Source organism: Halichoerus grypus, chromosome 2 (genome assembly GCF_964656455.1).
Source record: "Halichoerus grypus chromosome 2, mHalGry1.hap1.1, whole genome shotgun sequence".
Lineage (NCBI taxonomy): Eukaryota > Metazoa > Chordata > Mammalia > Carnivora > Phocidae > Halichoerus > Halichoerus grypus.
In genome coordinates, this window is record NC_135713.1 from 102492095 (window position 1) to 102512185 (window position 20091).

Here is a 20091-nt window from a genome sequence, read left to right on the forward strand (position 1 = left end):
CCTGCTTCTCCCTCTCCCACTCCCCCTGCTTGTGTTCCTGCTCTCGCTGTCTCTCTCTCTGTCAAATAAATAAATAAAATCTTAAAAAAAAAAAAAAAAAAAAAAAAAAGAAGGGAAAGAGAATAATATGGCTGAAGAAAAAAGATTTTTCTGGGGTAACTGTAAATCAAGAAAAGGAGAAGTTAAGAAGAGCATATGTGTACAGAAGAAGAAATGAATTGGTCTATGCAGAGCAAAAAGAGAAAGGAAAAAGAGGAGAGATAAGACTGTCACCGGCAGGTATCAGACGTTAGTCTAATAAATGAGACCCACACACAGGGGCTGTGCTGTGCAGAGCCAAGAGGAAAAACACCATCAGACTATTCACATGAATGGTCAAAGTCTAAGCTGGTAACTTGGAGAGTATCTCTGTTCTGGAACTTAAAGAAGAGTCAACACACATTATAAGTTGGATTATAAATAATGGGTAACTTTCTTCCAAGGGATCCAGTACCTCTTCCTGCCCTGGCTGGACAGAAAGTGCCACTGAGGCCCCACCTAGAGCAGCATTCCCTGATTTACTTATTTCCTTGGCCCCATTAAAATATTCCTATCTGCGGTCCCCTAATTTCAGAACAGTGTTCTAAGTGATGATTTGGTAAAGTTACCCGTACAAATGGGAATGGGAATACTAATGAGTTAATCTGCAGTAGCACTTAGGATGATTCTAGATGATTTTCTAGAAATAATCATTTAGGCTCCAAAGGTGTCTTGGCCAAGTTGACAGGCCAGATGGGAGCACAAGTTTGGATAGGGAAGTTCTTCCAGCATGACTTCTTAGGTCATACCATATAAAACTCACATTCAGCCCAAAAAGGGGAGGTAGAGAAGAACATTCCCTTTACCTTCCATAGGCCATTGCCAAGGGACATGGCCAGAAGACTGATAGACATCCACAGAAGTGGGGCTACTTTGCCTTTCTCCATTTAATTCTCAGAGAATCTGATCAGGGCTGCGGGTAGCTCTTGGACAAGGGTGACCAACAGTTAGAGTTTGCCCAGGACTGACGGTCTCCAAGGATGTGGAACTTCCAGTGTCAGGACCAGGAGAGCTCTAGGCAAACTCAGATGATGAGTCACCCTAATATTCCTTCTCACAGGTCAGGCCTTGACTTGAATGGCGAATACCACAAAAGGATATCAATCCAACATCTGCACCCTGCTAGCTCTTTAGTAAAGAAATAGTAGAGTGCAATATAGATACTATCAAGTCTTCACTATTTCCTGTTATTCTCTCCACCTCCCACTAGACATTTCTGTAGTAAAATCGAAGGCAAATTCTCTTGTTTGGTAGCATCATCCCAAGTTAAACAGCCTAGTCAAAAATTATAAAAGGCCACAAAACATCCCATGCATTTGAGAGTAGTATCCATGAGCATTATAAATTCTAAGTCTCTGGGGTTAGTTCCAGTGCTAATAGTCTGGGTCTGAAAAGTCCAAAACTGGCTCTGAGCCAAATTATAATGTACCTATTTCAGGTGCCCCAAGTCCATTACTATCTTCTCTCCAACAGGACTGGAGCGCTTTACAACCTTTGTTTCTCGTAGTGAAACCTGTGCCCAGGGAAATATCTAATACCGGCAATTTACTTATTAGTGTGAATGAAGTGGTAGCTCCCCAGGCTGGTTTAAATTGTTAAGTCTTATCTTTAATTATATTCTTTCATTCCTTCTACTACTAAGTATTCACTGAGAGCCCTCCATGATGAGGTTGGAATATAGTAAGTGAAAGCAACCCAGAGCCTGCCTCCAAGGAACTTAACCAAATTTGGCCTCCATTAATTGCAGGCATCAGCTGGCCAGAAAGAAAAAAGTGTTTAAGGGTAGGGATGGGTTTCCTAACTGCCCCTGACATTGGAGCTCTTAGGCTGGCACTGACAGAGGCTGTTGTTTCAGGGTGAGATACTGATGAACTAATTGTAGGAATTAATGTGGGTAGTAAAACCTAAAGTCCTAGTCTTACTTCTCTCTAATATTTGTTTAGACTTGAAAGATGATGTTAAGAGCAAAGAACAGGAGAATGGAGAAGTGGTCTGGACAAAGAATAAAACCAAAATGGAGGAAATTTAAAATAGAGAAATATGAAATCCTGATTTTGATCCAAAAAGTCATTGATTTCAAGGACTATATTAAAATCTCCCCAGAGCAAAACATTTTATGGACATTGATAGAGCAATTTCAACATCTGGGACAGGGAATGGATGAGTAAATATGGTACATCTTATGGAATTTAATGTATCTTTATCTATTATAAAAAATATAAAAAATAATGTAGCAGCATGGGAAAATGTTAACATGTTAGTCTTTAAAGTGGGAATATGAAAAATTATCTAAGTTGTATTGAAAACTGTAAAATTTATAGAAGCTTATGAGCAAGGACTAAAAAAGAATATGGACAATTGAAAATTGCAGATGTGGGCATAGTAAGATCCTGGGTCAGCTATTTCATATTTATCTATCCTCTTATAATATTGTTTGTACAATAAACATTATAATAAATCAATTGGACAGGTAAGGATAGGGGAAAAGAAATGCTTATTTATAAAGCATTGATTGACTACAAGCTCAGAAAAAGCCAAGTGACAAAACTATGGGACTAATGTTTAAAAAAACTGATGAAATGAGACTTCATCAATGGAAAGTTAAGCCAGATCCAAGAGAAATAGAAGTCTCAGCATACTGTGCACTAATTCAACCACATCTGGAATACTCTGTTTAGCTCTGGGCAACTTACTTTGTGGGAGACATTGATAAACTACAGCACAGTAAAAGAAGGGCAACTGTAAGATTTGGAAAGACCTGAAAAGAATAGTAAATGACAATAAGTTTTAGAAATGGAATTCTAACTTAGAAAATGTTGCGGGGGTGTGCATCTGTAGGATTGTTATTATAAAAGCTGTGTTAGGTTTGCATAAGTTTAGAAGGCAGAATTAGAATCAAGAAATAGAAACTTTAGGGAAGCAGTTCCCTAGCTAGAATAAGGAGGAACTTTCTAATAAAAACTGGCCAACAATGCAATGAACTATTTCAAAAGGTTGTGAACTTCTCATTGCAGAAAGCATTGAAATAAAAACAAGCAAAGAGTACCGACATTTGTTGGAAGTTTGTTCTGGATGGTTCCTAAAGACCCATTGAATCTTTAGATGGTATGTTTCTGTCCAACTTGAGACTGAGAAATATTTGTTATGTTTCTACAATTTCTCAGGTATAGCCATGAGACAGGTCAAGCCTTCCCTTACATAGCCTCATTCAATTTAGAGACATAAAATGTAATCAGAATGAAGCCAGATAAGAAGAAATAGATTTTGTCAGTTCCCATTGGATTGCGTAAGCGTATCCTCTGAGTTTATTTTAAAATTCCATTGCTCAACATCCATTTGATTACTCTCAACCTAATTACTTTGGGCCACATTGCAATTTTCATTCTTGACCTTTAATCTAATCACCAAGGAAAGAGATAAAATAAGTAACTTCTATGAGCCAGGCACCATACTAGACATATTACATACATAATTGTATTAGTCTTCCAACCCTATGAGGCAAGAATTATCATACCCATTTTACAGTGAAGTAGAGATTTGCTTATAATTAAGATAGACACACCCAAGATCCTACAGCAAATGCCAGAGCTAGACTTCAAACTCAGGGTCCAGGTTATTCCAAAGCTCTGCTTGACCATACTGCTGCTTTACCTTTCCCAAGCCAAACCACTGGAGATGGAAATTCACCCACAAGCAACTACAATCCTGTCTCTGTGCAAGACCCTGCTCATTATTTCACTTGTTTTGTTTTTAGAAACTGAGCTTGTTCCCACAAGAGGACCTAAAGCTGCTTGTTCTTTGAATGAGAATGTTCAAGCCAGTAACTTGCTTGTATGGTCACTGGCTTCAGAGCTGAGGTCGAAGGGACAATGGCCCCCGAAGATGTCCACGTGGCAGGGCAGAACAGAGTGTTCACATGTGATTAAATTAAGGAGTTTGAGATGGGGAACCACCCTGGATTGTCTGAGTAGGCCCAATTTAATCACAAACATCCTTATAAGAAGGGAACAGGAGGGTTAGAGCCAGAGAAGCCTCCATGTATTATGGAAGCAGAGAGAATGAGAGAGAGAGAGAGAGAGAGAGAGATTTGAGATGCCATACTGGTGGCTTGGAAGATGAAGGGATCATGAGGCAAGAAATGTAGGTAGCCTCTAGAAGCTAGCAAAAGCAAAGGGATGGATTCTCCACAAGGAACTCAGCCCTGCTGATACTTTGATTTTTAGGACTCCTTTACTTCCAGAAATAAGATAATAAATTTGTGTTGTTGTAAGCCACTGGGTTTGTGGTAATTTGTTACAGCAGCAATAGAAAACCACAGCCTAGAATACTCTCTTCGAATGAAGAGAAATTACCATATTGGAGAACATCTTGACAACTGGAGAACCAGGAACTTTTCTGCCTGCTGGTGACAGACCGAAGGTGGCTGTGCGTGTCCCTGGCAGGCCCAACACCCAGGTGAGAGTGGAGTAGGAGGGAGCATGGGAGAGGGCAGAGGGGGAAGGCAAGGAGGAAAGGGCCATCAAGAGAAAAAGGAGAGATAGAAGAGTGAATGTAGAGGAGAGAGAAAGAACAAGGCACAGTCGGTAATGAGCAGTACCTTGCCACTAACTTGTGTCCTAAGAAAGACATATTTCTAAGTACTCTTAGAAATGTACAGGTTCTTGAATGAACCTGTGATGTCAAAGTTAACATTTTCATAGAATAGGTATTGTATTAACACAAAGAGTATCAACTTGATTGCAATTGTTGAAAGGGAGGTTTTAAGTTGTTTCTGAGCCTCTTGGATTCACCCCAGTGTTATTTTCTGTTCACATGACCAGCCTAAGAGGAGAAGACAGGAGATCAGAAAGCCACACCATGGGCAGGGATTACCATGAGCTCTGAGGCGAGAAGGAAAGCATTACCCTTCTTTGAGAGCCCACACAGGGGGAGTTCACAGCAGTCCTGTCCCGTCCTTATCAAGAAGGAGTGCTCAAGCTATAGTAGCAAGTACCTGATTCTATCCCCGCTCAGCTTTTCCAAAGACAGCCACAAAGCCGGCCCCGAAGAGCACCCCGCCAGGGCGATTATTCGTGTACTCACAGGCAGTAGGCAATTCTGAGCATCTACTGGACCAGCTGGATTTGTACCTGGGCGCTCTGTAATATGAGGAATTTGTGTCTTCCTGTAAGGTTTGCCTCGCTTACCAAAGCCAGCAAACTTGGTTTGAGTGGATATGACCAGAAGCTGGACAACGTGCTGCACTTGATTCTACATGACCATTAACTGCAAAACTAGCTAAGATACTTTGAGGCTTCTGAGAAACCATGGAAGTTTACCAGATGCGGGCCCTAGTAGATGTATTTTTCCGTTAAAACTTCTTAAAGATCATTTATTATAGCGCATTGATTCGAAGTCAGCTCAGACATTACTTAGCTATGCCATTTTGAGTAAATGACTGCATCTCTCCATACCCCGGTTTCCTTACCTAGATCCCTGCTTGTGCTGGGCCTCTTTGAGTCTACAGATGCGCACAGTGTCCTATTCCCTATCGGCATTTCAGTGGCACTCTCCCTAGCCCCTCTGTTAGAGGGTACATTTTTCTATGTCATTTGGAATGAAAAGCTCTCTTCAATGCCAGGCAACATTTAAAATGGGCTCATCATCTCTGTAAATCCAAAAGTCATCAATTATGATCTTCTGCTTGGTCACTCTCAGACTAGGAGAAAAAAAAAAACAATCAGAACAAAGTAACTGGAGAACCAGCCCCCCCAAATTAATAGCAACAAAAATATACATCCATACTGTAACTGAGTTCCTCCTACAAACATGAGTTCTTTCCTTCAATGAATACTTATTCACGAGGGCCTCCTATGGCCAGGCCCTATCCTAGGCACTTGGGATGCAGTGATGAACAAAACAGACAAAGCTCCTGCCTTTAAGGAAGTTACATTCTAGAGAGAGGGACACACACTAAATAAAAAGCACAAAACAGAAGAACAATGCTGAGTAGAGGGCTAGAAAGGGAGGAAGTAGGGAGAGGCAACAGGTGTCGTGCTGGGCTGGGCAGGTGCAGTGAGCGATAACAGAAATCACAAAACACCATCCCTGTCATAAAAAGTTTATAGTTTGGACAAAGAGACTGAACACGACAGAATGACATTTAGGGGACCAAACAAGATAGGTTTGATTTATGTGTTTGAGTTAAACTCTAAAAGGATTTAGGCTAGGCTGGGCAATTAAAGAAATGGTAGGGAAAAAGAGAGACAAAGAACAGAGCTCCCATCAGAAGGCCCTTGGCATCACCCTGGGGATCAGAAACAGGGAGTGCACTGTCAGAAAGCAGCTGCTCCCCCAATGGCTTCCGAGGTGCAGGAGCTCCACCATGGATGCAGGAGCCCACGTTCCTTTCTGAACAGGGGCCCAGGCCTCTGAGTCGCAGTCTGAAGAGGAAAGCCTGGTTTCTGCTTTCTCCTCCCTAACACGCTTGACCCCATCTCTCCCAAAGGACCACGGGGAGGAGTGATGAGGTAATGTCTCCAAAGGGGTTAGTGTTCTGCTGACTCTTCTGGCAAAATGCAAATTATAACCAGGTGAAGCCACACAGTCTAGAATGGAAATCCTGGAGTCAAAATATTCAAAACATAACATCAAATACGTAATCTCTCCCTAACCGGACAGTTCAGAGTACATATGATGTGGCAGGTTTTCCTGTCTTTCCTTAACCACTTAAAAACACCCTAACCTTTGGCCACGAGTATGTGGGTTTTGGGATGCCATATGGAAAAAATACAACTGACTTTTTATGAGCCGTGCAGTGGCGTTCCAAAGTAAATCAGGACACACGTATATCAGGCATGTTCATTTCCTTGGCTATGTGTTTGGCCAGATGATGTCAATACTTCGTTTGCCATAACTCTGGTCCAGCTGGCAAGCCCGGTCTGCACAAATCATAGGATTTTAGGGATGGAAAGGAGCGGCATGAACCAGAAAAGGAAGTAAAGAACACCAAGAGAGAAAAACTTGACTTTCAACAGAGACTCAACACATCAGCTCATCCTAAAACTTCAGTTCATCATCTAAGGGAAAGCCTCTTGTAGAACTGTGAGGAGCATTATTCAGTAGAGGCTTTCAAAATACATTTCAGACATAAAATTCTATAGCACTACTAAAGGACAATCAAATCACATCCCCTTACCTCTCCTTTCTAAAGGTATTGTCTTATGAATCTGAGGTCATATAGTGCTGTTGGAAGTGCCAGGCTTACATGTGGGAAAACAATCACAAATATATATGTGTGTGTGCATTATTCTTTTATGATATTATATCTTCACTTTTGAAATTTAGGGTATGCAAATACATATATTTAAGTAAATTAGTACCATCCATACTAATCCACTGCTCCGAAACAATCATAGAAATAATTTGGAAAATAGCCTCCCATATTTTTGATGGCATCTATGTTTTTAGTAAACTTGGGATCATATTTTCTGTTTTGTAAGGGGCTTTTTTCCTATAATTTTGAAAGAGAACGGAAATTACACGTAATGTGACTGGTTCCTTGAAAGGGCAGCTCAAAGTTCGACCTCCTAAAATAGGTTTTCAAATGGTAATGTCATGAATGCCCAGGAGAAACAAGGAAATCCCTGAGTTCACCACAGAACAGACATTGCACATGTAGTAGCTAGAATATAGGATTTTTTCTGTGTAATCTAGGACTGCACCAAAGGTGAGGTGAGGGAAGTCAACCACTCTGCTGTTTCCTGTGGTGCTTCAGTGAGGTTTTTCATTGCATCTCCTTCTCTCATATACTTACTAGGCTCTCCAACTGGGTTTTATAGGAATTGAATCCACCCAAAGAAGACATAGGTCTCTGACTGCAAATAACAATAAACTACACACAGGTATTTCTTTCTAAATCAAAGTAGTCCGCAGATATTTACTAACTTCTAATTCAACCTAATTTATTACCTCAACATACTATGGTGGGTGAGGTGGGTGAAAGCTATTTTTAGTCCTATTTTACCAGTACATGTGGACAAAAAAAAAAAAAGTACAGACCTTGGCTACAGCCATTAAATAAGCCATATATGGTCTCTTAATAGGAACTCAACTCCCTAGTTACTGTCCTGATTTCTCTGGGCTCTTAAGTAACATTTACTAATTCTTTTTTTTTTTTTTAATATTATGTTCTTTAATGAAAGTGTTCCTGCTCTAAATGACATATTTTCTCTACTTTTTCCTTCCCTGACTTTAATTTCTATGAATACTTAAAATATGTTTGTTTTTAAGAGTTCATCAGCTTCTGCTACAGACCCCTCCCTGCAGGCATATTTTTCTTTTAATGTTGGCCCCAATATGACTGGATTGAGGAACATGTATGTAGGGGAAAATCAGCTTTCTTTTTCAAGCCCTATTTCCTATTTTCCCACGTAACTCTCTCTTCTCCTCTGTCATACCCTCCTACGTGGGCTAGTTACTGTGTGATTCCTCTATAACCGGACCCTTAACCCCATCAATGAGAAACCATGTGGGAACTTACTGTACCCTGGGTCACACAAAGGGATCTGTAGAGTCTCTCTGCAAACAGTGGTCAAATGGTGTGCTAAAAACCGGTTCTCAGTGGGGGGGGGGAGGAAGCCCTGAACCGCAGCATTTGCCAGTTTCCATGGTATAAATACTACCACCATGACTGACTTCAAGCTATGAACATTATTCACTAAATATGGAGTTGAGACGAGAAGCATATGCAGCCAGCTCAGAAATCAGAAGTGGAATGCCTATCTAAGTCCTGGGTTCCTGACTCACAAAATCATAACCAAACTAAAATGGCCATTAATGCTGGGGGTGGTTTATTATGTAACAGTAGATAATCAGAACAGCTACCAAGCTAAGAAGTAGAAGGAGGAAGGTAATCAATAAAAACTACTCAGATCAACCCAAAACGTGGCAGAAGGATGGGAACAAAAATGTTTAGGATGGTAGATTTAAATCCCTGTATAACAGCAATTACATTAAACAAACCAAATGTCTCAGTTAAAAGACAAAGGTCACCAGCCAGGATTTACAAAAAACAAATAGATATGATGCTTATAAGAGATAACATCAAAAACGTAAGGACATGGAAAGCAAAACAAGGGAAAAATATAGAGCATCTGAACATTAACCAAAACCAAAATAACGTGACTATTTTAATGTCAAAGACAGTAACCCTGAAGGCAAAAAGCATTATTAAAGAAAAGGAGGGACACCTTGTTATGACAAAATGTTCAATTCACCAGAAAGAAAAACTGCTTTAAATTTGTATGCATATAATAATATAGTGTTAAAATATATAAAGCAAAAATTTAAAGCACTTCAAGGAGCAATAGATGAATCCACAACCAGACTGGGAGATTTTAAAATACTTCGAGAATAAATTAGTTGGCTCATTTATTCATTTAAGTTCTCTTGTGTATCCTTATTCAGCAAGAACTGTGTTAGATGACTGCTGTGAGTGGAATACATTCTCTATAGGAAAAATTATTCTAAATGATAATAAAACCATTTGCTCTTTGTTCAAGGCAAAGAAATTAAAGTGAGGCCCAAGTTTTATCTGAAATCTTAAGATTTCTCACTCATCCTCTACTTAAACTATATTGACTGAGATTTTTGGAAGTTTTGGGGAGAGACTACCTTCCTAGAATGTCATGGAGTTAATTTTCCACATCAACCTATTTACAGACTTAGAGGACTATCTCTGTAAAAAAAAATTTTTTTTCCTAATATGTATTTAACAGTAGCAGTAAGGCACTCTGTTACAATGAGGTGACCAATAGATCAGAAACTGGATTATTATCTGAGACATACCTGTCCATCCCATAGAGCTGGATTGTCTGGTCTTATTTCTTTGTGTTTTCTCAAGTACCCCTTGGTGGTAATAATTTACTTCCTTATAACAATCATTACAGAGCTTACACAAATATTCGATTAACAGCTAATCTGTCCCATATTCCTGTTTTCTTGTAAGCCACTAGTTGATAAGCACTATATAACAGTTCAGTTGCATTTTGGCTTTTGTTTTGTTTTAATTTTTTAATTTTATTTTATTATGTTATGTTAGTCACCATTCATTACATCATTAGTATTTGCAACGACGTGGATGGAACTAGACAGTTTCATTTTGAATCACCTGCTCAATCACACTTATTGTTCATGATGCTTTAGTTCTATTTACAGCATTCTTTGCTTTAGGAATCAAGAATTATTTTACTATTGACTATGGGCCAACAAGAAAATGGACCCTTGTCTTCTCTTGGCAAGAGAGTACTGTTTCTTATCTTAACCAAAAAGACAAATATTCAAAACACTTCCATTTTATGGTTACACTTGTAACTTTTTACTTTTGTAGGTACGTGTATCACTCATACTGCATGGACAGTATGGTTCATTTTGAGCATTGTTTTAAATGTTCCAGTACTGAGATGAATATAGACTCCTGGCAGCTAGGCAGAGTACTGGCAGTCTATCACCCTCCATCTAATGCAGGTCTCTAAATAGAGTCTGGACAAATCTGTGCAGTTGTTCTTGCCAAGTCTTTCTACCATGACTGTTACCATCACTCTATGGTCCTGATTTTCAGCCAACAATACATTTATTTAAGTCTGCTAAATTAAAATTGAGGAACAGGTTTTTTGCTTATCTGCCAGATAAGCAGCAAGGGTTACTCACTGAAGCACAGAGGATATCTTCCTACAAAATACCTGCCAATGGGGTACAGATCATGTTTAGATAGAAAAGCTCCTTTAACAAGGACCATCAACTCTAGCCTCTATAATCTTTAGTACTTAAGCTCTCTAGAATGTCTTTTTAGAAAGCTAATATACTCTTTTCTCAGTTTCTAACCCCAACCTATGGGCAAATGTATCTGTATTCCTCCATTTGGTTATCTTTACCCAAAAGCTAGCCCTATCACCATAGAGAAGGAAAGGGTCTATTTCACTCTAGTAAGTAGGATGCATCTCCCCTGATGATAGTTAACGCTCTTCACTAGGCTAAGTTTTGTCTTTGATCTGCTGACACAATTGATCTTGAATTTCTATTGGTTCTGATGCATCTTGTTTTGAGATTTCTCTCACAAAGCTTTGTTTAATTCTCACTTGCTTGTCGTTTTATGTCTGGCCTTTGAACCTCAGAGGGGCTTGATTTGTACCCCTCCCTCTTCTTTTATCCTTTTTTTCTTATTTTTTAAAGCTGATTTAGCATGATCCTCATGTAGTGTTTTAGAAGTAATGTACAGAGGGGAGGGGGACGCTGCATTAGTAAAACAGCAGTGGTGTGTTCACAACTCCATTCCATTTAAAAATGTCTCCCTTATTCTCAGGGAGTCTTTGGAGTGCTTCCGTGCTGGGCAGCTGCAAATGTTCCAGAAGAACAAGCAAACCACACAGTCACTTAACGTTGTGGTTTCGTTCCGCTGTCTTTATTGTAGTTGCCTGAGCCTCGAAGATGCCTGCTGTCCCTGCACGGTGCTACTAAAATTTTCCCTCTGCAGAGTAAAATGATGCCTTACCTTCATATAACACTTTAAAATTTCAGGTCTATGTGGGACGTCACGTGATTTTCAGCACAACCCCGCACACTGGTAGGACAGGAAGAGACAGACATCCCAGCTGATAGAGGGTACTGGTAAGTTTCGGGAACCAAGAGGAGTCTCTCCAAGGGCCAAACCCTCTTCTTTTCTTTCCTCTTCAGCAGAAATGGATGACAGACTGTTCCCTTTGCCTAAACGAATTGAAGGCCAGCTGAAATGTGGAAGCCAAAGTGAAAAAATGCCTGCCTGGAGCACTGTATACTCTCGTCAGTTTACAAACTACCCATCTCTAATGAGGTGAGCCACCTCCCTTGCTTCAGTAAACAAATAATGAGGAGGAGGAGGCTATAGTTAGATGCACATTCCCAGGGTTTTGATGGCTAATTAGCCAAGTGACTATCATCACGGTTAATGGACCTCCCTTGGTTAAATTCCCTTCCATTGGATACCATTGGAAATAGATCCTTTGGGTCAATGAAGCTCTTCTGGGGTGTCTGCTATTATCCAAAAGGCACAGTTCCATAGCCCACCTCTGGCTTGGCTTAACTGATGCATTAGCAACAGAGTCTAATTTACTCAGAGAGAGTGTCTATTTCCTGGACCAGCACATCAACACCAAGCACTAAGGAGAGTTCATCAACAGGCCAAGCAGAGAGTCTGAAAGGAGCTACCACACAGTGGTGCAAATAAGAGCTCAGCTTCTGGGAACAGCAGGTAGGGAAATGGAGCCAGCTACAGGGGGATGCAACGCATGAAGGTGCCATGAAAAATCACCTGTCTACTAAAATTACAGCAAAACAGCATGCTGGTGAATTTAAGGAAGATCTTCATGCAAATGGGGATTTACTTTTTTTTTTTTTTTTTTTTTTTGCACCTGCTGTCAGTAAGCATTAGACCAGAAACATCAGCAAACATTGATTAAGCATATTGCCTTGATAAAACTTCAGGCAAAAGAAGAAAGTAGTTCAGCAGCTCCAGAGCCCAGAAGACAAATTACTCTTGGTACAGCAATTAGAATGGGGGAAATTGCTGTACCTTTTTGAAAAAGCACTCTGAGCTTGGCTCTGTAGACAATCTAATAATAGCTGATATGACTTTAGAGAAAGCACCTGCACTCCTATCATGCTTTGTAATTTTTTTAAAAAGTACTTCAGGTATAAAATGCCACATGACCAAAACTATGAAGGTCAGTCTATTTCTAAGCTATAGCTCAGACTGGATGCTTTAAACTAGTTTCCTTCAAGAAATATGTGGTATAATAAGTGAAATAAGAAAGACTTGAGAGACCCAGCATTCCCTCCACTTCATGTTGTAATGTTCATCCTGAGCTGGGTTTTCTGTCAATTTTCCTCCAGCAGGTCGATAACATGAATGTTTCACAAGCAACTTTAAAATGCATTAGTCATTTTGGGATCCATTTCTTCAGTGTTCTTGCTGGTCCTTTTGACCGTGTGGCGGCAGTTGGGCTGTGAGCACAAAATAACGTTCCTGGGTGAGAGGACCTGCGTGTGCTCTGTCATGGTGACCACAAGTAAATTCCAGCTTGCTTCCAGTTTAAACCCAGCAGGCCGAGTGAGTGGGAATAAAGGTGAAGTCACATAAGTTTCCGTGTGTGTACGTGTGTGTTGTGCACTGAGCCACAAATACATACACTGATACTCATGTTTTGTATTGCTTCTTTCCTTGAAGTGGAAGGAAAATGAATTTTCTATTTATTGTGTATTCATTATGTCAGCCTCTGTGCTGGGCCTAATGATAGCAGTCTAGTGCTCAGTCACATGGCCTCTGAAGTCAGACTGCTCTGGTTGAAATCCTGGGTCTGTAACACTGGACTAGAACTCAACCCCTCCAAGCTTCCTTTTTCTCGCCTATTAAACATGGATATTAATAGAACTTATTTCAAAGCGTTATTGGAAGGATTTGATAAGTATATACTGCTTAGCATATGACAATTTGCAATAGATGAGATACTATAATATTTCATTTAGCACAATAATAGTCCTATGAGATACAAGCATTAGCCCCATTTTATAGATGTGAGAACAGAGGCTAAGGAAAATTAACTAAATTCCACAATTTTAAAACTAGCAATGATCTCTCCTATGAAAAAAATTAAAAGAATGAACAACGATATTCCTTAGGGGAATGCTAGCTGCTGTAGCAAATAAACCTCAAGTTTGTAAAAGCCCACCCACAGTAAAAATGTATTTCTCTCATGTAACACTTTATGGTGGCTTCCTAGTTGGTCAGTAACTCTCCTCCCCGTCATGACTCATACATCCCGCTTTCTTCCATTTGGAAGTTCTGCCATCCCCTAGAACCTTAAAGCCACTCATATCCAGCTAGCACAAGGGGAAAGAGAACATGTTAAAGGCATAATGACTTCTTAAAATCCTGGGGTCAGAGTAATCCATGACTTCTGCTGGCATTCCGTGGATAAGAACCAACCATAGGGCCACACCCGGGTGGAGAGGGCGCTGGGAACGACGGTCCCTAGCTAGGCAGCCTCATCCTATGGTGTGGGGGAATACAATGTCAACATAACATAGCATTCATTCCTTGCTGCCACTGGGTCAAAGGACAGCATCTTCAAGCATGAGGCACCTTATTTGATTTGGAGGAATTCTTTTATTCTCCTCCTAGTCCACAAAATTTCTCCAAATTAAAATTTCACTCCTCTTCTATCATTGTCCTTATTTCTTACCAAAGGAATTTTAGATCTGTCTCTGTCAGGCTCTTAAACAATTATCTTCATGGGTCAAGGTAATTGTGCTATGCTAAGTCTGATGGAGAAAAGTGGAGGAGGAATCTGGCCAATTCAAATGATAGCCTGAAGCTTGTTATTTTGTTATGCATGTGCTTCTCTGGGCTTCAAATATTGATAAGGGCCATGGAGTGAGCCCATCCTTTAAAAAATCAAAGCCCTGTGCTGAGAGTGAACTAAAGGGGTTCTGCATTGAACAGCTTGTGTTAACCCACAGAAAAACCATACTAAATGCCTGCAAGTGGAATTCAGTTAAATGAATAATTAAACAAGACCACACACATAATCAATGACCCCTGTTTTAGTTATCTATTGCTGTGTAAGGAACCACCTCAGAACGGTGGATTTAAACAACCATTTTATTACCCTCATGATTCAGTGAGTTGACTGGGCTCATCTGGGCAGTTCCGCTCTGTGTGACATCAGCTGGGGCTGCAGTCATCTGGGGGCATGATTAAGCTGGATCATCCAAGTTGCACCCTCATAAGAACTGGTGCCTTGGTGGGGACAGCTGTAAGATTGGGTACAGCTGGGTCACTGAGACAGTTGGTGCCTCTTTATCTTCCCATGTCATCTCAAGCCCTGTCACTTTCCACATGGCCTCTCCATGAGTTCTCTCCAGTAGGGTAGCCACACCTCTAATATGGCAGCCCGGGATTCCCAAAGGCATGGAAGTAGAAGCTGCCAAATCTTCCTAAGACTTTGTCCCAGGACTAGCATAAGGTCCTTTCTGTCAAATTCTATGGTTAAGGCAAGGTTCAATGGGCTGGAAACATAAAAAGGTATATACTAGAAGGTGTGGCCCTCTGGGCACCATTTAAGAGGTTTTTACCAAATCCCTAGCTCACCAATAAGAATGAGCACCATGCCAGACCCAAAAGCAGTCAGCATGGCCTAATAAGAAATTTGATGTACTTGGCCTCTCATCCTTTTTTTTTTTTTTCCAATTTATTCTTTCCTGGGAGTCTGTTTTACAGGGGAGTAGTGACACTCCACAGTATTCCTGACCTCAGAGTAGCAGAGGCCAAGAGCAGCAGTCTGAGTTGTGATCAAACAATTTAATTCCATTTATAGATGGTTCTCTCACTGTTCTACTTTCAGATAACTGAAGAGATGGCATGAACAGATCAGGGGAAAGTAGAACCAGAGATGAGGAGGGGCAGACAGTCAACCATCCCATAACAAATGGGGTGGCAATGGAGCCAAGGGCCATGGAGAGACGTTAGAGGCTGGGAGAATAGTTAGGGCATGCCTGTGTAATCTATGTAAGAATCAATGATTTGGGGATCTCATTTAAATACAGTGGGAATTTAAGAAACATTTGTAATGTATAATTCATAGGATTTGATGACCAGTGGCTTTAAGAAGGAAGGGAGAACAACTCGAGTATGGGAGCTTGAGTGGCAGGATGAGTGAGTTCCATCAGATACCAAGAAAGGAAAGAGAGTAGGAGGAGTGTTTGGGGGTAAATGATGGAGATTTCACTTTTGAACACATAGAATTTGAGGTGTTTGTAGGAGATGTACTGAAGTTGAACTGTGGGCGATTGGATATACGTTTCTGTGGTGGGTATTTGTTTTTCTTTTCTTTTCCTTTCCTCTCCCTTTCCTCCTTATTTATTCTTATTGCCCATGTTTCCTGCTTTGTATAGGGGGAAATTCCCCCACTGAATGAGTCCCAATGAGAGACAGCCCACATCCCAGTATAAAATCTTAAAGGGCCAGATTTTGCTTTCTTAGCCCTCTTGTAGCTAGGATATGTACCCCTGATGCAGGTTTGACCAATCAAATGCACCCATCCAAGACTATGAATTAGGAATGGGTAACTTAAAGAAACAAGGACAATGGAGTATTCATTCTGCAGGCAGCAACAACACCCACTTTCCAAGGGAAAATGCTCTCTTAGTGTCCAGTGCTTGGGACAGCTGGGACCTTTCTAGACTCACGATGCTGCTTAGCTTTGGCTTCCCTTTCTTCTAGCCCATTTGCTGAGTCTTGCTCTTTAGCTTTTGCAAAAAGTCTGGGAGCTAAACAATATATTTTTGATAATTTACATTTTGCTTGAATGAGCCTCTGGTAGCTTGCAGCTCGGATCCCTGGCCAGCTTATAATCTGGAACCTGAAGGAGGGACTGGGGATTCATCAGAGAAAAGATGGAGGTAGAAGCCACAGGGGTGAATGAGTTTGTCCAGGGTCCACAGAGAAAGTGTCAGGGTAAAAAAAGAAGTGGGTTGAGGACAGGGCCCTGAGGAATAGTTACATGGAAAGGCTGGGCAGAGCAGAACGCCAACACTGTGCCCCTGAGGGCAGACACCTCAAGGACTATCTTCCTCTGCCAGTTTCCCCAGAGCGAAATCATCTAGGGCACAGTGGATTCAGGTATCAGAGGGGTTTAGGACTCAGCGTCCTGCTAACAGGACAGATTTGTTGCTATGACAGTTCAGAGAAACCATGAAAGCCCTCAAGGGCAACGGACAGAATTGGAAGCACAAGACCAACATCAGCAGTCAGGCAAGGAGCAACTGGGCACCTAGAAAGGAGGAAAGGCTGAGGCACAGCTAAAAGGTTGAGGCTCAGGGATGTCTGGAGTCCAGAGTTAGGGAGAATGCACTGGCTAGGAGGACACACCAAGAAAGAGGCTGCTTCTGGGGCAGAATCTATTTGCCATCCTGTCCTTTCACACTTGAGACCACCTGCTCCGGGGTACCTGGTCCAGGCCTTAAAGGTCTGTCTGTATAGCCAGAGAAAGAATAAGAGCCCACGGGGCGTGGCATTTATCACTGACAAGGGGCAGGAGTGCTCAGCTTCCTGGGAAGTTCTCACTCCAGGCAGCAAAATGACTGGGTGGGTTAAATTATGAAAAGGTTTTATCCAAATTAGAACCAAATAATACGTGATATTTCTGGATGTGAGTTCATCCCTGGCGCCAAGAGCTACTAAGGGTGGGGAGCCCTATTGGCCAGCACCTCCCCATGCTCCCCTCTCTGCCGCAATCTCCTCTCCCAATGAGTGGTGTTCTGTTGTGTTGGAGACACGCATTCCTTACTAGCTGGGACTGCGTGATTTAGCCCCGCAATCCACACCGTCTTGGACATTAATTGAATGTCTAAGTCTTTCCGACGAGGCTAAAGCACCTCACAGTACTTAATGTCTCTTGTCCTTCCCCAGAGTCACCCACAAAACACTAACAGATGCAAGTATTTGCATCTAGGTGACCTAGATGGCTTATATATAGAAATCAACACGAAACTTTTATGCCTAACATTTCAGTCCAATCCTTACCATAGGACGTGGTGTGTTTTCCTTACCACAGCTTTTTCTTCTTTGCTCTATTGCTCTTCAGAAAAGAACTAGGACACTGAAATGTGAGGATGTAACCACATGGGGTGACTTCAGTTATCTGATGTCTATGAAGACATGATAGATGAAGACATTTATCTGATGTCTATGGCCAGTCGACTCGTCCTTAAGATGATATGGAAACTTCAGACACAGCTGCTACTTTGCAAGTGATTTTGTGATCCTGTTAGCCATTGTAATGGCTTAAATGGCATTTTGATTACTGCTTTAAATGACTTTGCTTTTTTACTAAAGGTAGTATTTTCATTTAAAAATATGGGTCGCTGGTGTTTCCTTTTAAAAGAAGGCTATGTTTAGTACACAGGAAAATGAGTATATATTTGTAGAGGTTTTACTCAGATACATTTCTGTATCTCAGATTGATTTTTGGAATATGAATGCTTCAATACTTTTGTGGGTTCAGTGGTGTCATATCAAGACTTACTACATTTTTCCTGGTTTTAAAATATTGTTAATTCTTCCACAGGCTTCCCATAGCTCCAGTTTATTTCTGGTACCTACAACAAGTCCACCAGCTGTGTTTATGATTATACATAGTTTTCGAAAGGAGACTTGACTTAGTACATTGTATGCTGGAAAGATAAAAAGACACTTACCCTGGATATACATTTCTCTTCCTGCCTACGATGCTTCTGCCAAAACCATCGGCCATGGCCTTCATGGAAGGGCTTTTCACACAGCATTGCTTCTGATCAAGGAAATCACTTCACAGAAAATGAAATGTGGCAATGGGTCCATACTCGTGGAATGCACTAGTCTCACCGTGTTTCCCACCATCCTCAAGCAGGTGGCTTGATAGAACTGTGGAATGACCTTTTGAAGACTCGGGTATAGCACCAGCTAGCTAGATGACATTATCTTGTGGGGCTGGGTCAATGTTCTCCAAGAGGCTGGACATCCTCTGTATAAATGTCCAATTACATTTTTTGTCCTATAGCCAAACTTTAGACGTCCAGGAATTAGGGACAGAATTAAGGATAGAAATTGGTACCTTTCAGTATTACCCCCAAAAGACTGGGAGCAAAAGTTTTGTTTTCTGTCCCTACAATTTTATGCTCTGCTGCTGGTCTAGACATTTTCATTCCCACAGGAGGAACTCTTCCACCAGAAGGCACAATAATGATTCCATTGAACTAGAAGTGAGGACTGCCATCCAGTTACTCTGGCCTCCTTGTGTCCCTCAATCAACAAGGAAAAAACAAGTTACTGTGCTGGCTAGGGAGACAGATCCTGATGACCAAGGAGCAAGAGGACAGGTACTCCGCAATGGAGGTAAGGAAGAATGTCTGGAATACAGGAAATCCCTTAGGATATCTCTTAGTGTTGCCATGTGCTGTGATGAAAGTCAATGGAAAACTATAACAACCCAACCCAAGAAGGGCTTCTAAAGGCTCATATTCTTCAGGAATGAAGTTTTGGGTCATTCCGTCAAGCAAAGAACTATGACCAAATGAGGTGCTCGCTGAGAGTGAAGATAATGTGGAATAGGTAGTAAAAGACAATATTCTAAGTATCAGCTACAACCATGTGACCAGTTACAGAAACAAGGACTGTAACTATTATGAGTATTTAGTTATGAATATATTTGTGTGTTCATATATTGTTATGATATGGCAAATGTCTCTGCTGCCTTTCTTCTCTTATCCCCTTACCATATAACATAAGATACAGTGACTTTAGATCATAGTATTTAATAATTGCTAACTTTACAGCATAATATTTCAGTTAAAGGATATCAAAGAGAAGAATAAACATCATTGAAGACTGTGCATCATCTCCTGGGGAAAGGGTTAGTTCATTTTTTATTGCATGCAGGATAATTGTGTCATGTGAAGCATAAGTATGACCCTATGATTATCTTTATATGGAGATTAAACATGATTTAAGAAGATGAATATGGGTGCTAAATTGACAAAAAGTGGACTTGAGATGGTATGTATGTCAGTTTGGCTGGACCACAGTGCTCAGATATTTGGTCAAACGTTATTTTGGGTGCTTCTGTGAGCATGTTTTTGGATGAGATTAACATTTAAGCTGGTGGACTTTAAGTAAAGCAAATTGCCCACCAAAATGTGGGTAAGCCTCATCCAATCAGCTAAACGCCTGAATAGAACAAAAGACTGACTGCCCCTGGGCAAAAGGGACCTCTGCAGCAGATTGCCTTTGGACTTGAACTACAACACTGACTCTTCTCTGGGTCTCCAGTCTGCTGGCCCATTCTACAGATTTCTGGAGAAATAAAAGAACTAAAACCAACCAAGTTGAAATCAAAAGGCTATTAATGAGGTGCAATCAAAAATGGAGGCTCTAACTGCTAGGATAAATGAGGCAGAAGAGAG

General features: G+C 40.9%; 3 long non-coding RNA genes across 5 annotated transcripts in view; 2 read left to right on the plus strand and 1 right to left on the minus strand.

The window, feature by feature from the left end:
* The window catches only part of LOC144381126 (uncharacterized), an 84818-nt gene extending 66147 nt beyond the window's left edge, over positions 1-18671 (plus strand). The window contains exons 2-3 of one of the 3 annotated variants that reach the window (XR_013445775.1): positions 11794-11926; positions 18219-18671. This is a non-coding gene — a long non-coding RNA (uncharacterized LOC144381126). Of the gene's footprint in view, positions 1-11793; positions 11927-12987; positions 13188-17735; positions 17926-18218 lie in introns of those variants that run through there. The other 2 variants (XR_013445773.1, XR_013445774.1) reach the window with 2 other exon arrangements.
* The window catches only part of LOC144381128 (uncharacterized), a 111766-nt gene that overhangs the window by 68324 nt on the left and 23351 nt on the right, over positions 1-20091 (plus strand). The gene's annotated exons all lie outside the window — the stretch shown is intronic.
* LOC144381129 (uncharacterized) overlaps positions 5587-20091 on the minus strand; it is a 29162-nt gene continuing 14657 nt past the window's right edge. Inside the window, exons 2-3 of the long non-coding RNA XR_013445783.1 lie at positions 11609-11820; positions 5587-5776 (exon numbers count right to left, since the gene is read on the minus strand). This is a non-coding gene — a long non-coding RNA (uncharacterized LOC144381129). The remainder of the gene's footprint in view (positions 5777-11608; positions 11821-20091) is intronic.